The following is a 13959-nucleotide window of genomic DNA, read 5'->3' on the forward strand; positions in this document are numbered from 1 at the left end:
GGGATGGGTGAAAAACGGAAAAAGAAAGGGGGAAAAAGAGAATTCAAAAGTAAAGACATATTAGTATAGTAGGTAGTAATATAGTCAAGGAAGATTATTTAGTGGAAAAGTGGAAGATAGTAAAAAAAATATTTTCGTGGCTAAATTCATGGCCTGAGGTCTTATATCCTATCATGCATTTGAAAGCATGGATGCCTGTAGCCCAGCCCTCTCCAGTGTGTAGTGGTTTGGTTTGCAGCAAATATTGAGTCATGCAAGTGGGACCTTCGGAGAGCCTCTTGCGTCACGGCTTTCACTTACCTATGACATGAGGGGGAACTGTTGATACTAGGTTACACATAAAGCTGTCTGGCCGTTGACTTTAGGAGGGGTAAAGGTATCCCCGCTCTGGGAAAAAGGGAAAATGAGGAATACTGTGGGACAACCAGAAGCCTTGGGAGCGGTCTGTCAACAGCATCCCTGCAGGACGGACAGGAACAACTGGGAAACAAGTGACTGTATGAACATGCAGTGATGCAGTGGTAAATTACGAGGTGGATAATGAACTCCAGCACGCACGCACGCTCCCACGCACCCACCCACGCACGCACGCACGCACGCACGCACGCACGCACGCACGCACGCACGCACGCACGCACGCACGCACACACACACACACGCACACACACACACACACACACACACACACACACACACACACACACACACACACACACACACACACACACACACACACACACACACACACACACACACACACACACACACACACACACACACACACACACACACACACACACACACACTCACACACACACACACACACACGTTGTGTTGGGTTAGCTACTGGCCGAGAGTCAGCAGGTTATCAGAGGGCTGCTCTTTGCCCCGTTGCCTCCCCCTGCCTGCAGAGTCTATTGGTTTGCTCATTTCTGCAAGATCCTAGCATGTTCCCTGTCATCAACCCTACAACGGCAAATACCACACAGGCCTAATTTATCAAGCAAAACACACAAACCTTTTTTTGAAGGATATCTTTTTTTGTTATACATTAAAACTCCATTTCCACACAAATATATTACTGTATCACCTCTTGGGATGGCCAGATAAATAATCATATTAAAACATTTAAAAACAGAATACACGATCATGTGATTTATTTTGTGTGGTGTGTTACAACAATAAATACCAACATTTTCTAAATAAATAACAATGTAGAAACTCATAATAAATGTGTTATTACAGAGAGTTAAGTACAGAAAAAAGGTACCATTGGGTATTTGTATATAAGATCATATTATATTATATAGTTGAAAATGTGTGTGTTCCCTTGTATGTGAAAACTTTTGATAAATACAGAAAATGAACAGATGAGACCCTAGTTTGCCCTACGATAAAAGTGAGTCTGTGAATTGTTCATAGCATGCAACTGTGAAGAATGCCAAATTTTGGACTAAGAGGACAACAGACACAATCCGCACTGAGAATTCTGTCAAAACAGATCTGTCAAAACTGTTCTGTCAAAACTGAACAGATTATGCATTAGTTTAATCAGAAATCATATCAGATTTTCACTTTTTGACTATAGGCCTACCGACAACATACCAGTTTGGCATAATGTTTGGCATAATGAAACAATCTCCTGGTATGAGGTATGAGGAACAACTGGTATGAGGAACAAGTACAACTCTTACTGGTTTACTTACAACCACAAAGATCCTAGATTGTAACTACTATACACCCTGGGGCTGTCCTTGACTAAAGCAACGGTTAGTCGACTAATAGTCGTAGGATTTGTCAGTCGATTAGTTGATTTAATTGACAAATCTGTCATCTTTGAGTTTTCCACATGTAATAATGCAGAAGGACCTCTTTAATTAAACATAGTGCTTAGCAGAGCTGTGCTCATAATGGTCTACACTGGTCCACACTGGTCCACACTGGTCCACACATGGTCCACACTGGTCCACACTGGTCCACACTCCACACTGGTCCACACTGGTCCACACTCCACACTGGTCCACACTCCACACTGGTCCACACTGGTCCACACTGGTCCACACTGGTCCACACTCCACACTGGTCCACACTGGTCCACACTCCACACTGGTCCACACTGGTCCACACTCCACACTGGTCCACACTGGTCCACACTCCACACTGGTCCACACTCCACACTGGTCCACACTGGTCCACACTGGTCCACACTGGTCCACGCGGAACACGCTCCATGTGTGATTGTTTAGTTCTTCAGGTTCCCAGAGAACTAATCTTGGTAAGACTGCTTTCTGTATTAGTGCAGCGGAATCATGGTTAGGTTTACTTTATTTGATCAAGGGGGACAGCGTACATTAATAAAACATTTTACAGATGTAAATGCACCCAATTTTAGCCAAAAGGCTAATTTCCATTGGCAGTCCCCCAATCTAATCTATTACAACGTGACCTAGAACTAAGCACTAATGGACGTTTTAGATTTTTTATAAATAACCGTCCACCATCAACATGTAGTTGTTTCTGCTCATTTGCTCTTGCACTATGAACTGTATTTATTATTATCATTGTTATCTTTCTGACTATGTATTTATGATTGATCTATTGTTTTAAATGTATTGTGTGTCCTGTTACATGTAATGTTCTGTACACTCATTGACTCCCGAGTTTAAATAAAGTATAAATAAAAGGGCAGTGGCTCTGGAGGTAGAGCGGCCATCTGGTAATCGGAAGGTTCCCGGTTCGATTCCCGCTCCTCCCGGGCAGCGTGTCGAAGTGTCGTTGAGCAAGACACTTAACCCCTAATTGCTCCCGATGAGCAGGTTGGCACCTTGCATGGTTGCCTCCGCCGTCGGTGTGTGAGTGAATGGGTGAATGTGAGGAATGTAAAGCGCTTTGGATACAAGCGCTATATCAATGCACCATTTACCATTTAAAAAAATAAAATAATAATAATCTTTCAGTAAACAACTCATTCACATAAAAGCATAAAAATAGATAGATGGACTATGGGGCAGCCGTAACACATCTACAGCACTAGTGTGAAGAAACCCACATACAGTGCTGTGTAGAACAGCCATACCTTGTAGGCCTCTCCGAGGCACAGCTGGTTCCTAGCGCTCCTTGGCTGGTGTTGATGGTGAATAGACTGGTCTGCCAGCTCCCTACTGAGGAGTCCAGGTAGCTACATGTAATCCACCACGCTGCCCACTGCTCCAATCGTAAACTTGGGCAGCTTGTAGATAACAAACCTGCTGCAACAACCACACAGAAATGTTAATTTTCTACTGTATTCACGGGACAGAAAGTACTACTGTACATTTGTACAAAAATTTTAAATAGTAATAATATATTGTGCAGAGAGTAGTGATAGTACTGATACAGTAGGTGCACACACTCACCAATCCACAGGCTTGCCAGCTTCATTTGGACAGGAAATAGCTGCTCCACACGGCTGCACAGCTGGGCTGAGGTGTGAAAAAGGAAGTCTTAAGTATGGTCCCATGACAGGGAAACCCCCTCACTTAGAACAGGGTTTAAGTGTATTTATTTTTTACCCAGGGACAGTGCACATTAATCAACATCTTCAGTTTCCACATCAATGTAAATGTGCCAGAATTAGCTAATGAGCTAGTTTCCATCTGTAGTCCCTGCCTACCATGCATGTCTTTATGGTGTGGGAGGAAACTGGAGTACCCAGAGGAAACCCACGCGAACACAGGGAGAACATGCAAACTCCACACAGAAAGGCCCCCTGCTGGGGTTCAAATGTATTGTCATGTATTGTCCCCGGTTGAGAAACACTGTTCTACATAATTCTATATTTGTCCTGTACATACCAGTAATATCTTTTGCTTGTTTATAATTCACCAACAAAATAAAAATTTGACATTCCTTCTGTAAATTACTGTAAATAACTAAATATTTAGTTTATCCACGACACTGAAAGTTAATTTGAATGTGATTAATTTAATATGCAAAAGTCATAATACAAAGGGTTTGCATTTGAATCTGTATTCAACATGTAAAATGTTGAAAAATCAACATTGAGTCTTTGCTTTTCTTTATCATAAATCGATCAATAGAGACCGTATTATAAGCCACACTCATTGGCTACAACCCTGTGCAAAGACTTTCGAGATCGCCAAATGATTGATGGAGCTAGAGCCCCGGGAGTCGGGGGTGGTAATGTGTACTTTTGCGTACTTTGGGGCACGCCTCACATATCGGCATGTAACTCGAGAACCGCTGAACGGATTTTGTCACCTGAAAGGGCAATCGACAGGCAACAAATATGGCTTTAATTCTATCTATATATTGTATTAAAAGAAATGCACACCCGACCCGAGCCACTAGAGGTCGGAAAAGAATCGTCCACATGTGGGCCCTTGGATGTTAAGAGGTCAATGTTTAAAAAAAAAAATTTGTAGCCAAGAGTAAAGACCATAACCCTATCAAAAACAGTAGTCAAAGTGTATATTTTCATTTTTACCGGTGTTTTATATGTTTTATCGGAAATACAAATTTATCGGAAAATGCTAATTATCGTAAAAACCGCAAGAAATGACTAAATCCAGATTCAACCCTGCCATTGGAAAGAGGAGCATTTTCCCTATCCATAGATGTATTATTTGGCCATAATAAGGTCAAGGTCAAGTTCAAGGTCAAATATGAATTTATAATTAAAGTCAATTATCATTAATTACTGTATCTACAAATCCTTCTGTTTAATCATCTTCCCGCGGTTCATTTGCTTAGATTTTTTGTACACATGATCTCAATAAGGTGGTGAATGAGCTCAGTGAGCATTTTCTCGTGCCCTGCATCAATTTTTGATCATCATCATCATCATCAAAATCATAAATCATAATTAATCATAATTAATTTATTCATTACAATTTACTCAGCCTAGTAACAGACACAATATTTCTGACACTGGAAATACATACCCCCAGGTCCCTAGATGTTCCTAGATACCAAGAACATGCAAATTGACCTTGCAGAAGTGGAGCAATCTTCCATTTACTTAGGCATGTACCTTTTAGGCGAAAACGGTCTACAGATTAACAGGTTAGAGCAGTTCTCTCAGTTTACATTGCAACCCTACAGTTTGTTCATGCAAGCCTACAGGTTGATGACTCAATGACCCCATGCCATATAGGACAGCACACGTAACACAAAACACTCTAGTGATGCCACCCTCCACACAAAATCCTCCACTGGATGTACAGTAGACGCACCTCTTTGCTGAGGACAGGAGCTTATCTGTGGACAAACTACACCCTCTGGGAGACTGGGGAAGGAGAAGACATCATGGCAACTGCAAATCAGGTACCCATCTTTAATATGTACTAGATGGCATAAAATAAAATACCCTAACTCAAAGTTAAGAGCGATGCACTGCTCTGTTGTTCTATAAAGTGTTAAGAGCGATGCACTGCTCTGTTGTTAAGTTAAGAGCGACACACTGCTCTGTTGTTCTATAAGGTAATTTATAACTGAACTTTGTAAAGAAACTCAAAGTGTTAAGAGCGATGCACTGCTCTGTTGTTCTATAAAGTGTTGTGAGCGATGCACTGCTCTGTTGTAAATTTATTATAAATGAGTGCTATCTTATTTTATTGAACTATTTTATCACACTACAGTACTGCATAATTTTACTGTCTATTCTATTTTACTAACTATTTTATTGCACTTTTTTACTCTGTCTATTCTATTGTATTATTTTTACTACTGCCCATTTAAAAACTGAATCAAACCGTAAACAGAGAGACCTATTTGGGATGTTAGATCCTAATGTGAAAAACTGTGATTTGCCTTACCTTGCTGCTACCTTTAAAAAGAAAAATGTATGCTCGTTTTATATGTCTGTAACAAATTATGTTTTATATGTCTGCACTTTATGCTCATCTTATGCCTGTCTTTTTTACTGCTGTGAAGCACTTTGAACTGCAATTTATGTATGAAAGGTGCTATACAAATAAGGTTTATTATTATTATTATTATTATTATTATTATTATTATTATTATTATTATTATTATTATTATTATTATTATTATTATTATTATTATTATTATTATTATTATTATTATTATTATTATTATTATTATTATTATTATTATTATTATTATTATTATTATTATTATTATTATTATTATAAAATTAATTCTTTAATACAATTCTGTCTAATTGTGGTATTGCGAGCTATCCTGAGTGTGAGCTACCCAAAGAGTTGGATTTACCCTCACTAGTGGGGTCAACGGCCACTGAGTCAAACCAATATCTATCTATTTGTGGACAAGTGAGTGAAAAAGTCTGACGTCTATTTGTCCCATTGGCTGAATAGGAAATGTGGAATAACTGTATCTCCCCCGCCACCCCAATTGTAATTACCCCCTCCCTGACAGACAGCCCATTGTCCCCCAATAACCAAGTTCTGTCTAAACATGTCTAACCTTCAACCCCCCCCCTTCACGACGAACCACCCCAAAACACGTCACCCCCCCCCCTTCATGGACCCCGAAACCCCCCCACAGAACAGACCAACCACTCACCTTTCCAGTCCAACTACTAACAATGGACACACCTCTCGCTTCTCCTGTATATAATGTAACCAATATCGTCGATCTGGAGCTCAGTCTGGACACACTCGGCCAGTGTTCACTCTGAGTCATCCGCTGTAACTCTTTGATTTACCCGAACCTATTTTGGTGTATTAAACCCATGTTTATCAAGCCTACCTGATTGTCTACATTGATTGATCCGGGAACATTCTCACACAGAAAGCATGAATAGGGGCCCCCCAGGGCTGTGTTCTGAGTCCCCTCCTCTACTCCCTGTACACACATGACTGTGTGGCTCAGCAGAACAACACAATCATCAAATTGGCTGACAACACAGTGGTGGGCCTGATCTCTGCAAACGACGAGAGGGCCTACCTGGAAGAGGTCAAGGTCCTGGCGGGATGGTGCCAAGAGAACAGCCTCTCCCTGAATATCAGCGAAACAAAGGAGATTGTTCTGAAGGATCAGATTAAACCGAATATATATATTTATTTATATATATATATTTAATTGTATTTGTATATCCCCTGATATCCCTTGTATATTCCTTGTACAATATGCATTGAATATCCCTTCTAGTCTACTGAACATCCCATAATAGTCTCCATTCTACCATTGGACGAGACCTTGGTGCCAGGTCGCCATACCCCTCAGACCAGGTTCAATTGTACCGCTCAACATGTATGGACAAGTCCTAGTTCCGCGTAGGAATATGTCTACCGCACCACTAATGGTACTATTTGTTCATAGTGCGTATATATACTGCGCTATTAAAGTAGAGCTTTCTTTTAGTCCAGTTCCTTACCCTCCAACAGAGTGACAGACGCAAAAGCCTCCCCGCGAACCACGTGTGGGTAGTAAGGCCAATTCGGCCCAGTATCGGCATTGAGACATCGTGTATATTAATATTTGAATAGTCATATTTGGCACTATATCGTCGAGTTGGACGTATTCTATTAAGCTAATAATAGTCTATTCATATGTAGTGCCTCGTGCGGTAAGAGTTCTATAGTAATCAGCACCCCCATCGTTTCGGGCATCAGCTGGACGCTTATCCAGGGTGGTTGACCCCACGTGAAGCTGCACCCGAGGAGCTCCAGGCCAAAGAGCGAGTGGACCTGTATATTGGATTATTCTACCGACGACGGCTAGCCTTCCCCGGCTTGGATTATGCTTTGAGTACTTTGATTATTCTATGGATAAAGGCCAACACTGCGGTGTGTTGGAAATACCCCCCCCGGAGAGGACGACAGGTGAGAAGACGCTCTACACGACGAGGTCGCCTCACGTCTCTCCATCGTGGACCGGAGGACGCCGGCCACAGAGAGTCCAACTGCTTTCATCTGTGGATCGAGGATCGCTGGGCACCGGGTCGCACGACTGTGGGCTCTCCCAGGATACCCTCGGCCAGACGGGATACAGCCAGACTCTACCCCCCCCCCCCTCCAGCTGTCCTACAAGCAGTCGGAACCTTCCCCTAGTGTATCCAGCTATATAATCATTCAAGTATCATTGCTATTGTTCCCTAAATATTCCAGGTTGTATATTTGCTTCCTGCGCAATCAGAGATTGGACATTCGATATTGATCTACCTACGAATACTCATTTGCCATAAAAGTGCATAGTATTTCAAATCATAAATGTAATTAAGTGATCGTTGTACATACCTTTTGCTATGTATTATTATTAAACGCAGACTTTCGACTTGGTACATTTGTGTTGGATCCGTTTCATCAGGTGGGAGTGTTTATCATAATTATTTATACCTAGTACTGGGTGGCCAGAGTCTAAAGTACAAGAGGTAGTGGTAGTAAGTATCATATCTAACAATACAGTCAGGGAATTGTACCCCTCAGTTACAATTGGTCCTTCGAGCCGGAGGGTAATCAGTGTAATATTAATATAGTGTTATTAATATTAAAATGGCCTATGATGAACACTCCACGAAACGATCCTCCTAACCAACAACGCCTGCGGCGCAAACGACAGCTCCCTCAGTACCTAGAGGCTTACGCTGTCAGTCAACAACCTAGTCTTCTACCCACAGTAAACGCGGTAAAACTAGAAAGTAAAATTATGTCTAACCCTAACGACCAGGCTACCCCGACCATAGAGGCCCCTATGGGTTCTAACGTAACTGACCCAGCTCACGGTGGGGACCAGGGGGAACCAGACATGACTTTACACCCCGCCAATACCGAAGAAGTAGTCCCCGACGAGTCCCGGGAGGAAGACAACACTACCGAGAGAGAACTCGGCACGGAAGAAGATGAGGAGAGCACCGTGGAGATAGAGCTCCAAGACTCCGCACGGAGTACCCCAAGGGACGGCTCCCCTATACAACCGTCTTCTCCCAGCGAGGCAGAGAGGACACTACAGCAGGCATTCCTCGTCAGCCTGAAAGCCTCTACTGAACGCGATAGACTCCAGGGTAAACGCGATCGATTGCAGATACAGCAACGGAGCGAAGAAGAGCACATACGCCTGGAAATAAGACGCATTCAGATGGAAGAGAATATGGCAAGAGACCGGGCCGACGCCCAGCGCGCCGCCACCGGTGCCCAGAGAGAATCGGATCTCACCAAGCGCGAAGCCGAGCGCGACAGAGCACAAGCGCAACTAATAGAACAGCTGATCAGAAGGACAACACCCCCTCCCTCCACCAGAGGCTCCAGGAACTCGTCTAGACATCACTCCAGGGCGGCATCCACTAGCCGAGTAAGCGACCCTGAACTTGACCAACAGACGAGGTTTATACCCCCCGCAGACCCCCTTCCCCAACCGGTCCAAGCGAGACCCAGCCACCGAGAAGGAGCAGCATACACTGCGGAGAGGCTAAATCAGAGACTACAAGCCCTGGATGACCTAACGGAAGACGAAGAGGAAGAGGAGGAGAACCACGCCCGACGACAGCACAGTACTCTACCGGACCAGGAGGTCCAGTACAGCCCAGGCTATACCCCCGCGGAGCTGCGCTACAGACCCCCGACGCTATTCACGGGTGAGCACGACGCACGACCCGCACCGAGGAACAGCACCTGGACCAGCGGGCCATGGTACACAGCCGGTACCAGCCCACGCCAAGGAGCAGGAGGAGACTCGCCTAGGAGGCCTCTCCCCCAACGCTCGCCGATGTATCAACAATCCGCGTCATACATTGGCACACCTATGGTACCAGACTTCACCCAGGAGAACCGGGCCCAGTATACGGAGCTCCGCATGTGTCTGGAGACAATGTTGGTGGATGTCATTGATGAACGCCATAAATACGCGATACTACTGAAGCATTTAAAGGTACCCCGCGCGCACAACATAGCGCTCGCCTACGCCACTTCCACGACCCCATACACCGCAGCGCTGGTAGCGTTGGACCAGAGATATGGACGTATATGGGATTACGTGATCCAGGAGATCAGGCACATCGACCGCCTACCCCCAGCAACAGACAATCGAGCACTGGAGGACCTGTCCATCAGAGTGCAGTCCCTAGTAGGGATGCTGGGAGCGCAGAGGGAAAAGGGTAGGCATGAACTATACGCCAACTCAAATGTAGAGAGGATCTTGGAGAAGCTACCGCCCGCCCGACAGGAGCGCTTTAGGCGGCAGAGAGACCACCGAGACCCTAATGGCCCCGAACCGAACCTCCTCGATCTAGCCGACTTCCTGGCGAGAGAAGTCAGCAGCTTACGGCTAGATACATTCGGACGGAGCACCCCTGGCTCCAGAGAAGGAACCAGGAGACTAAATGATGGAAGAAGATCGGTGACTGTCATGCACCAATCGGAGTCAGTGCCAAGCAGTAGGAGCCACAGTACCCCCTCAAGAAAGGAGAAGTGGAAGATAGTGTGCCCCTACTGTGAGAAAGAACACTGGCTGTCACAATGTGACTCATTCCCCAAGATGAATGCGGAGGAAGCGAGTCAATGGATAAAGTCCAACAGACGCTGTTTTCGCTGTGCGCGATCACACATGGCAGCCGAATGCCGCTTAAAGAAAAAGTGCAGTCGGTGCGATGGAGCCCATCTGGACATACTCCACGACAGTAACAGACGGCGGCCTCCACCCGCACCATCAAGCAGCAAAGCAAGCGTCATGTACATCGACCCCGCCAGCAGCAGCGGAGCCAGAGTGCTCTTAAAGGTAGTCCGTGTGACATTGAGCTACCAGAATAAAGTCATGGACACTTACGCCGTCCTTGATGACGGGTCAGAGAAGACCCTTCTGCTCGCGTCCGCTGCGGCCCAGCTAGGGCTGCGGGGGAGCGAAAACCAAATGACAATTCGGACAATAAGAAGAGATTTGAAAACGATAAAGGGCGAGAATGTCTCATTCTCTATCGCAGCAAGCGGCCAGCCCGAGCGACGGTACAGGATTACAGACGCTTTCACCAGCCAAGAAATAGGACTCTCGCGGTACACATACCCCGTAGCCAAGCTGATGGAGAAATATGTACATCTACGCAAGCTACCGATCCCACTCATAGACGGTGCTACCCCGACACTGTTGATAGGCTCCGACCATGCAGACCTCATTGTCCCGATAGACCGGGTTCATACCGGACCCAGAGGCTGTCCTGCAGCAGTCGAGACCCGCCTAGGATGGACTCTCCAAGGCCCACTCGCCAAATCTCTCAACCGAACCACAGCCACTAGCTGTCTCCACTCCCGAGTCACAGAGGGAGACACCGCACTCCTGCAGCATGTAGAGAGGCTATGGACCTTAGAACAAATGCCCTTTAAGAACGAAAAGAAAGACATTCGCTCTAAAGACGACATCTACGCCATTAACCTCCTCGAGACGGGAACAAAGAGAGTCCCAGTCAGCGGCGTGTTGAGATACGCCACGCCACTCCTGCGGCGGGAAGGGATGCCTACCTTTCACGCAAAGAAAGACGCCACAGAGCGGTACCTACTAAACACAGAGCGGCGCTTAGCCAAGGACCCCGCCCAAGAAAGTGTATACCGCGCTGAGATTGAGAAGCTCATCACAGCGGGACACGTCACAAAGATTGACATTAAAGAGGCCGACCAGACGACTGAATCGTGGTACGTGCCCCACCACAAGGTTCATCACAACGGCAAAGACCGCATCGTGTTTAACTGCAGCTACCAGATCGGATCCCAAAATCTGAATAAAGAGCTATTGCCCGGTCCTACACTCGGCCCCTCCCTACTAGGCGTACTACTCCGCTTCCGCCAGGACAAGGTGGCTATCAGCGGGGATATCAAAGGGATGTTCCTGCAGGTGAGATTAGTAGAGGAGGACAAGCCCCTGTTGCGGTTCCTATGGAGAGAGAGGCCAGGAGATGAGCACCCAGCCATCTACCAATGGGAAGTCCTCCCTTTCGGAACTACATGCAGCCCATGCTGTGCTACATTTGCACTACAGAGACATGTCGCAGAGGACCCAGCAGCGGACGAAGAGGTCCGACACAGTGTGAAGAACAGCTTCTACGTAGATAACTGTCTACAAAGCGTTTCGACCCAGGAAGAAGCCGAGGCTCTCCTACTTAAACTCTGCGCCTCTCTGATCAAAGGCGGCTTTGATCTCAGGCAGTGGGCCAGCAGCGATCCGCACGTACTGCGCAGCCTCTCCTCCGAGGACAAGGCAGCGAGCAGCGAGACCTGGATGGCCACAATCCCAGGAGAAGCCCAAGAGATGACACTAGGACTAGTGTGGCGCTTCAAAACAGATTCGCTCCACTATAGACACAAACCCCTGACCACGGAGCAGGGAAGGTCGACGGCAATACCGACCACCAGACGGAGTGTGTACAGAACACTCGCCCGACAATATGACCCGTTAGGATGTATACTACCGTACACCACCAGGGCAAAGATGATTGTACGAGCATTGTGGGACAAGGACCAGGGCTGGGACGACCCCATTCCCGCACACCTTGCATCCACCTGGAGAGAGTGGGAGATGGAACTCCACTCACTCCCAGGCGTTAATATACGCCGAAGCTACTTCCCACCCACGGTGAGGCCAGAGACATGTAAAATGGATCTACACGTCTTCAGTGACGCCTCCGAGGTCGCCTACGGATCAGTAGCCTACTTGCGGGCCCAAGAAGAGGGGGGAGAGATCTACACAGCATTCATCCTCGCCCGCTCGAGAATAGCCCAACAAACGCAAGCAACAGTCTATCCCACGTCTAGAGCTCTGCGCAGCCCTCGCAGGAGCGCATCTAGCCACGCTCATCCAACGTGAGCTCACCATTCCGGTGCATAGAACAATCCTGTGGTCAGATTCCACGACAGTACTCGCCTGGATCAAATCGGATTCATGCAAATACAAAGTCTTCGTGGGAGTCAGAGTCACTGAGATTCAAGAGTTAACCGGAGAGTTAACCGGAGAAGCAAACTGGCGCTATGTTGATACAAAACACAACCCAGCTGACGTCATCACCCGGGGAATGTCCCTAGATGACTTAACCCGTCATAACATCTACAGTGACGGACCAGCATTCCTCAAGCTCCCGGAAGGAGATTGGCCCACGCCCACCCCGAGGGAAGCAAGTGACAAGGAGGCTGAGAATAAGAAACCCATGTTCTGTGGATTGAGCACTGTTGTCTCCGCAGACCCCAACATAGACGATTGCATTACCATAGAGAGTGCGCAGCAACGGACATTCCTGCGGCACCACCCAGAGATTCAGTCCCCCGCTGATATGTCAGCAGCTGACTACGAGGAAGCAGAACTGCTTCTACTGCAACGAGCCCAGAGAGACTCGTTCCCCGATGAACTAGACTGTCTACATGGAGGAAAGCCCGTCCTATCAGACAGCAGATTGATTCATATGGCCCCCGAGAGTGACACACATACCCTCATCAGAGTGGGTGGTCGCCTGCGGAGAGCCCCCAATTTACCGGATGACATTAAGTACCCGATCGTATTGAACAGCCGACACAAGGTCACAGAGCTGATTATAAAGAAATACGACGAGGATGTACACCACGCAGGAGCAGAGAGAGTCTTCGCGGAAATCAGACGTCGTTACTGGATACTTCAAGGAAGAGAGGCGGTGCGACGCTTCCAGCGAACCTGTCTAGACTGCCGAAAGTGGCGCGCGCAGCCCAGCATACCACGGATGGCTGACCTACCTCCATGTCGCCTCCGACTCGGCGACAAGCCATTCCACTCAACAGGCATGGACTGTTTTGGCCCGCTGCACATAAAGAAAGGAAGAGGCACCGAGAAGCGGTGGGGTATTGTATTCAAATGCATGACCACCAGAGCGATACATATCGAGCTCCTTCCGACCATGAGCGCAGACTCATTCCTTATGGCCTTCCGAAGATTCACATCACGGAAAGGAAAACCGTCTACATTATTGTCCGATCACGGGACAAACTTCAAAGGCGGAGAAAGAGAGCTGAGGGAGAGCTTCCAAGCTAT

This window comes from Notolepis coatsorum (assembly GCF_963971535.1).
Source record: "Notolepis coatsorum genome assembly, chromosome: 2".
Taxonomy (NCBI): domain Eukaryota; kingdom Metazoa; phylum Chordata; class Actinopteri; order Aulopiformes; family Paralepididae; genus Notolepis; species Notolepis coatsorum.